We start from the raw sequence: 8,154 nt of genomic DNA, 5'->3' as shown, positions 1-8,154 counted from the left end.
TTACGGAAATCGACGGAAAGGTCTACTAGAGACGAAAGATTGCCGAATTGTTTATTTAGTGTCTTTTACGCTGCAATCGTAATAATAAATATATATTCTACAAAAAATATAGAGAGATGCGGGCGGGGAGAGAGTTATGTGTGTGTAATGGTAATCTTGAACAAAAGCGGCGTCAAATAAGAGGACCCTTCCTGCCCTCCTATCCATCATTCAGATATGCGGCGAGCTGGCAGAAACGTTAGCACGCCAGCCGAAATGCGTAGCCGTATTTCGCCTGTGGCTCTATTCTGAGTTCAAATTCCGCCGAGGTTGACTTTGCCTTTCATCCTTTCGGGGTCGATAAATTAAGTGCCAGTTTCGCACTGGAGTCGATGCAATCCGCTTAATCCCTTTGTCTGTCCTTGTTTGTCCCCTCTGTATTTAGCCCCTTGTGGGCAGTAAAGAAATATATATCCATCATTCAGATACATTGACAATAATGGGTAGTGTTTAAAAATAGCATGACTTATCCTGAATGACCGAAACGAATACATATACACCCTTTTGGAACGAACTCGCCTGAGACCACCCCTGCTTCTCTGATACAAACTTCTTGTTTTGATTCGACTTCAATCAAAGTCTTCCGCCAAAACTTCGTGTTGATTCATGTTCCAAAAACCTGCTTAATTCAAAGGCAGCACATAGAAATTTGGTAACAAAGGGGTTTAAAATAAATTGTTATAGTTTTTTATTATATGCTGCACGGTTTTTTGTCCGTGAACAGGTCACGGTTTCAAAATTATAATTTTTTAAATATATTATTGTTTTCATTTACCCAATAATTAAGTGAATTAAATTAGCAGTTTTGTAAATAAGACTTTGTGCGTGTGTGTGTGTACCCCAGCGCTTGACAACCTGTGTTGCTTTGTTTACGTCCTCTTAACTGTTCGACCAAAGAACCGATAGCATAAGTACAGGGAATATTGGTAAAACCCTACCGTTGTGATTTGTGAGTGTACGTATTTTAATTGCTTTTCGTAACACTTGTAACTGCTCAATAGTTATCAATTAATTTTAGGTATTTCATAATAATTAAATTATTTCATTAATTGTGTTGGTAAATTCTTTAAACCTTTCGGGGGGGTCGTTAAAATAAAATACCATTTCAGAATCGTGGTCCATGTAAATCGACCAACTGCTTCTTCAATCTAAAATTGTTGGCCTCGTGCCAAATTATACAGCAAATTAATATGTTCGTAAATTATGTTGAGAACTTTTTATAAAGTTACCGTCACCTAGCGGTTCGGCAAAAGGACAGACCGATAGAATAAGTTATTTCTTTATTATGATTATAAAAATCGATTACACAGAAGGACAAATATAGGACATACATACAAAAAACATTTAAGAGATTCGTTTAAAAATTTTCATTTACATTTGGGTTATTCATTATAACATAAATGTCCTTTACATGACCAGTAGAACAAACAACAGTACATGAACTTATAATCTCACTGGAGTTTTTACACCCCGGCAATTTATGAGGCCCTGCAGAGACCGATAGAATAAGTACTGGGCTTACAAAGAATAAGTCCCGGGGTCGATTTGCTCGACTAAAGGCGGTGCTCCAGCATGGCCGCAGTCAAATGACTGAAAAAAGTAAAGGAGTAAAAGAGTTACCATATTTAAAAAAGAAATTTACATTTCGTAAAGTACGAAACTAAAAAAAAATCTGCCCCGGGTGAGGATCGAACTCACGACCTTCAGATGGCTCGATGATAACTTTGGATTATGAGACTGACGCGCTGCCTACTGCGCTACCGAGGCCTGCCCAAATAGTTGCCAAATTATCTATATAAACGTACTTTATTGATAAACCGAACATGTTTAAATCTATCAATTTTTAATGTATTTTTAGAAATTTTCTTTCTTAGTGTCAATACAATCAGATTGCGAAAAATCTACACTAATTTGACGTTTATTTATATTGGATATAATTTTCATACTATTTCCATATGTTACGTTCGACGGCAGTAACATTAAATTATAGCAATTAGGGGAATGTATTCGAACTGTAAGACACTGTAACACTAATTACTAGCAATAGCAGCCACTTCTCTCCCTCAAAGCACGTTCTACCACCTTGAAAAAACAAGGACTAACACATTGAGTAATATAGTCGTAGATATGTTACGTCTTAATTAAAATAATTGATGGCCATTTCTGGCGCACCGGTTCGCAATTAACCAGCTGTTAAAAATAACTACTCAATATTATGTAATGAATGCACTGTTATACTACATATAATTTACATTACATATTATAAACTGTCTGTATAGGACATGTACTCTGTATTATATAAATAATACGTTTAATGCTGCCTTATAATACAAGGACGATAGATTGACAGAACCGTTAGAACTCGGACAAAATACTAAATCGATATTTCGGGATACTCATAAAGAAGGGTGAACCCGCGGTAGTTATTCACAGCGTGGAGATAAAACGATTTTGAAATTGAAATAAAATGTTATTCATAACTCGGCAGAGGTAAAGAGTACGCACATTGCCCCGTTTTCGGCGTAACCCTAACCCTAAATTTAAACCTAACCCTAAACACCCAAATCGGGTGGTATGCATATTTTTTACCTTCACCCATAGCTCAGTTGAATGTTACAGGATTCAAGAGTTATGGAAGTACAAGCAAATATGATGGAATCCCATCTAGATGAGTTTCTTCGGAGAGAAAAATATGGGAAAACGGGGAATGAATGTTTTCAGAAGATTGTAAAACATCTTTCGGAATGGTTTACTTTTGAACAACATGTTATTTCAATTTGAAAATTTGTTTTATTTTCACTTTTCTTAATGATTAGCGCGGGTCCACTTCTTCATGAATACCTATTTCATCCGGTTCATTACTTTTTGAGTTCAAATTCCGCCCGGGGTCGGCTTTACTTTTCATCAGTTGATATGCCGATAAAATAAAGCATCAGTCAACTTCAAGGGGTCGAAGTAATCGATTATATCCCTCCCTTAAAATTACTGGCCTTCGGCCAAAATTTAGAAACATTCTATACTAAATACTCTATATACAGACATACCCGAACATGTGCAGTTTCCAGTAACATCTTTTTCGACTTAACATCCTTTTTTTAAATTTCTATTATGCAAGAAATAAACGGTCAGAAAATGAACCTCGACTTCTGGTACACTAACGAGTCAGCTGTGATCCAGCAGACCAGTACACACAAATACACACATTCCATTACATTTCAGACATATTCAGCGCTGAGTAGTTGAAGCAGAAATATCATTTTATAGCAAATATTCTGCTCAATACCACAGACTTGCTTGTCAGTTGCTTGACCTTAACCACTTGAGCATGTCCAGTGGCCCAGCAACAAAATTTGCTAAGGGAGTGCAAACCCAGGTACTAATTTTTTTAATGAAAAATGTGGATTTTTTCCAATGTTAACATTAAAACAAATGCAGGTATAATAATAATTTTTATTATTATGAGGGTCGGCTGAAATGTTCATAATCTGAGCAAGACACTCTCAATGGAATGTGACCAAATGAAGTTCATTTTCTAACATAGTTCTCTTACTGTCCACACACTTCCATTAGTAGTTGCAGTGCTTGGGTCGCACTGGTGAAGAAGCTTTTCTGTTGATCAAAATGGTCATCAACAACAGATAAGATTTTCTCATCATAGTGATACTGGTGCTCAGCTGAGTGTTTTTCTACGTTGGGAAACAGATGATAACCGGAAGGAACCAAATGACTAACATAGGGAGGATGATCAACCAGTTCAAAGCCAGTCACACACAGCAGCCATTGAAACCAAGGACTTGTGTGCTGAAGCATTGTCCTAATGAAACAAGACCCTATTCATTAGTTTTTCTGGGTGTTTGGTCTTGATAGACTTTCATAACTGCCTTAGGAAGTTGGCATTGAAAATTTCCATTGATGGTGTGATCATTTTGAAGATATCCAATAAGCACAATATTTTTTGCATTAATGAATAGTATATATAATAATGTGAAGTATATTTTGCATATTAAAATGTTTAATTTTGGAAATGTATCAAGCAGAGCTAAAATAAGCAGTAAAAATACAAATTGCAAGTATTTCAAAATGTGGGACACTACATGACAAAAACTAACCAAAAAAAAAAAGGAAGAAAATAGTGGTGCTTGTGTTCCAAAGGTACAATGAGAAGGCTCAGGAGAAGGATAGAGAGATGGGGTAGAGGGAAGGAAGTTAGAAGGAATGAAAAGTGAAAAGATAAACTGGGGATCTGAAATGAGTAGTAGGCAGGAAATTGATCCCTGTGCCGGTGGCACGTAAAAACAGCACCCACTACACTCTCAGAGTGGTTGGTGTTAGGAAGGGCATCCAGCTGTAGTTCTAGGAGTGGTGGTAAAGAACAGGTCCAAAGTGTTATTACCAACGAAAAGTTTCTCATTCAATTATAGGCGCAGGAGTGGCTGTGTGGTAAGTAGCTTGCTAACCAACCACATGGTTGCGGGTTCAGTCCCACTGCGTGGCATCTTGGGCAAGTGTCTTCTGCTATAGCCCCGGGCCGACCAATGCCTAGTGAGTGGATTTGGTCGACAGAAACTGAAAGAAGCCTGTCGTATATATGTATATATATATATATATATGTGTGTGTTTGTCCCCCTAGCATTGCTTGACAACGGATGCTGGTGTGTTTACGTCCCCGTAACTTAGCGGTTCGGCAAAAGAGACCGATAGAATGAGTACTGGGCTTACAAAGAATAAGTCCCGGGGTCGATTTGCTCGACTAAAGGCGGTGCTCCAGCATGGTCGCAGTCAAATGACTGAAATAAGTAAATGAGTAGTTGAAGACACCAGTAATGAAAATATATGTGGCTGTTATATATATAGAACATGTAGCATTGTAGGTGTTCTAAAACCAACTGGGTGGTAAGCTTGCTTCCCAACCACATGGTTCCTGGTTCAGTCCCACTGCATGACACCTTGGGCAAGTGACTTCTACTATAGCCTCAGGCTGACTAAAGCCTTGTGGGAGGATTTGATAAGCAGAAACTGAAAGAAGCAGGCGAGCTGGCAGAATTGTTAGCATGCCAGGCGAAATGCTTAGCAGTATTTCTTCTGCTGCTACATTCTGAGTTCAAATTTCACCGAGGTCGACTTTCCCTTTCATCCTTTCGGGGTCAATTAAATAAGTACCAGTTACGCACTGGGGCCGATATAATTGACTTAATCCATTTGTCTGTCCTTGTTTGTCCACTCTGAGTGTAGCCCCTTGTGAAGAAGAGGAGTAGGAGAAAGAAGGAGGATGAAGAGGAGGAGGAATAGAAGGTGAAAGAGGAGGGGGAATGGGAAGAAAGATAGATTGCATAATACAGTCCCAGATATTTGACATCTGAATAAGAGATTGCGGCTGGTTATAGGGAATGCTGAGTCACAGCTGGCTGATGACTAAAACCAACAACTACAACAACAACAGCAGCAACATCACCACCACCACCACTAGCAACAACGACATCACAACCAATGTGCTACACAAGAAATAAAGTAGAAATTACAATATTGAATATACTAAGCTGTAATAATAATGATAATAATAATAATAAACTGATTGGAAGTGTTATAATGTACATTGTTTTGTCTTGGTATAAAAGATGGGCTACAGCAAATATTCTGCTCAATACCACAGATTTGCTTGTCAGTTGTTTGACTTTAACCAGTTGAGCATGTCCCTTAGTGGCTGACGATATGTGCATCTCTGATCACGAGCAGAAGTAGTGGGGGAGCATCATAGCCATGTGTTGAGAGGGATTCTTTGAGGTTTGGATAATTCAGCTCTGGGAACACGGGTGTTTCGTTCAACATCCTTAAACAACTCTTATTCAGGGACCTTTTGAGCGGAATGGTTACTTTAAATGGGCTCCACCTGCAAGGATATGTGCTGTTTATCTTGATATGAGATCACCATGTCACACACGCATGGTTGTGATGCATGTGCCTGGTGTACCCTTATCAGACAGGTAGTCATGATGGGTATACTGGGCTTTGTATATTTTACCCCAGTGTCACTTTGATGGCATGCACTGCTCTCTCACTCAATAATATTAATAATAATAATAAGAGCACACAGAGAGTGCAAGCCTCCACCAAAGTAACACCAATGTCCTCCCAACAATTAGCCAGAGATGGTTTTAAAATGAGAATATCTGAAATAAACTTGACTGCTTTCACAAACGAGAATACTAAAAATGAACCCGACTGCTCTCAAAAATTAAATAAAAGAACAGGAAAAATAATCCAGAATCCTTGTCTGGTACCAGATCGATCCCAAAATCTAATCAGTTTGTGCCAGTCGCAAGTCCAAATATCCCTGAAAGTTTCATCCAAATCCATCCAGCAGTTCTTCAGATATCTTGTCCACAGACAAACAAACAAACAAACAAATACGACTGAAAACAATACCTCCGCCTTCGCTAAGGTGGGGGGTAATAATAATAATAATATCATCATCATCATCATCATCATCATCATCATCATCGTTTAACGTCCGTTCTCCATGCTAGCATGGGTTGGACGGTTCGACCGGGGATCTGGGAAGCCAGAAGGCTGCACCAGGCTCCGGTCTTATCTGGCAATGTTTCTACAGCTTGATGCCCTTCCTAACGCCAACCACTCCGAGAGTGTAATGGGTGCTTTTTACGTGCCACCTGCACTGGTGCCAGGCGAGGCTGGCATCGGCCACAGTCGGATTGGTGCATTTTACGTGCCACCTGCACGGAAGCCAGTCGAGGCGGCACTAGCTTCGGCCACGATTCGGATGGTGTTTTTACGTGCCACCGACACGGAAGCCAGTCGAGGCGGCACTGGCAACGGCCACGATTCGGATAGTGCTTTTTACGTATCTCCAGTCCAGGGGTCCTGGCATCTGCCGGGTGCCAGTCATAGGATTGGTTCAATTTCGATTCCGATTTCGATTTCGATTTCACTTGCCCATAATAATAATGATAATAATAAAAATAATAATAATAAAAATAATAATAATAATAATAATAATAATAATAATATAATAATAATAAGAAGAAGAAGAAGAAGAAGAAGAAGAAGAAGAAGAAGAAGAAGGAAATGATGCCTTGAGTGTTGAGAAATAAAAAAAATCTTACCTTTCTGATCACTTTTAATCAACAATGGCTAACAAGCTACATATCCAGACTCACATTTGCATAGAAAATGGACATAAAATGATGTTGAGAATGATGATGATGATGAAGATACACTCATGTGCACACACACACACACAGAGGAGTGGCTGTGTGGTAAGAAGCATGCTTCCCAACCACATGGTTCCAGGTTCAGTCCTACTGCATGGTACCTTGGGCAAGTGACTTCTACTATAGCTCTGGGTTGACCAGGGCCTTGTGAGTGGATTTGGTTGAAAGAAGCCTGTTGTATATATATATGCTGAGACCCCCTTTGGTCATGGCTGACCACGGGATTGCACCTAGAAAGTTACCAATACTAGCTCCACCAACACTTCAAATACCATTAGCACCACTACTCCCCCCCCCACCGCTAGCACTACCAGCACTACTAGCACCACCAACTCCACTAGCACCACTTCCACCTCCAGCACCATTGCACCACCAACACCACTAGCTCCACCAGCACCACTAGCACCATCAGTACCACTAGCACCACCAACAACACTAGCACCACTTCCACCTCCAGCACCATTGCACCACCAACACCACTAGCTCCACCAGCACCACTAGCACCATCAGTACCACTAGCTCCACCAACACTACAAGCACCACTACTCCCTCCCCACTGCTAGCACCACCAACACCACCACCAATACTAGCTCCACCAGCACCTTTAACACCACCTGCACCGAAAGCACCACTAGCACAAAGAACACCACTACAAACACTAGTACCACAATCATCACTAACACCACTAGCACTACCAACAACAGTAGCACCACTTACACCTCCAGTACCATTGCACCACCAACACCACCTGCACCACTAGCACCGGTCTGCAATGTAATTTGTGTTGGCCAGGCCTGGTCTAGAGAGTACTTGACCTGCAAACTATGCAAATATTTTCGTCTGCAATGGCCCAAATACAAACACTAGTGGCTTTATGACTCACCTT

At 40.1% G+C, this 8,154-nt stretch overlaps 1 non-coding gene across 1 annotated transcript; it reads right to left on the bottom strand.

Moving 5' to 3' along the window:
- Nucleotides 1-1,712: 1,712 nt before the first annotated feature.
- On the bottom strand, nucleotides 1,713-1,806 carry Trnam-cau. Its single transcript has 2 exons — nucleotides 1,770-1,806; nucleotides 1,713-1,748 (listed from the first exon to the last, which is right to left on the bottom strand). It is a non-coding gene; the product is annotated as a tRNA-Met (tRNA).
- Nucleotides 1,807-8,154: the final 6,348 nt, after the last annotated feature.

The sequence above is a fragment of the Octopus sinensis genome, linkage group LG22 (genome assembly GCF_006345805.1).
Source record: "Octopus sinensis linkage group LG22, ASM634580v1, whole genome shotgun sequence".
NCBI classification, from domain to species: Eukaryota; Metazoa; Mollusca; class Cephalopoda; order Octopoda; family Octopodidae; genus Octopus; species Octopus sinensis.
This window is presented reverse-complemented; position numbering and strand designations above follow the sequence as displayed.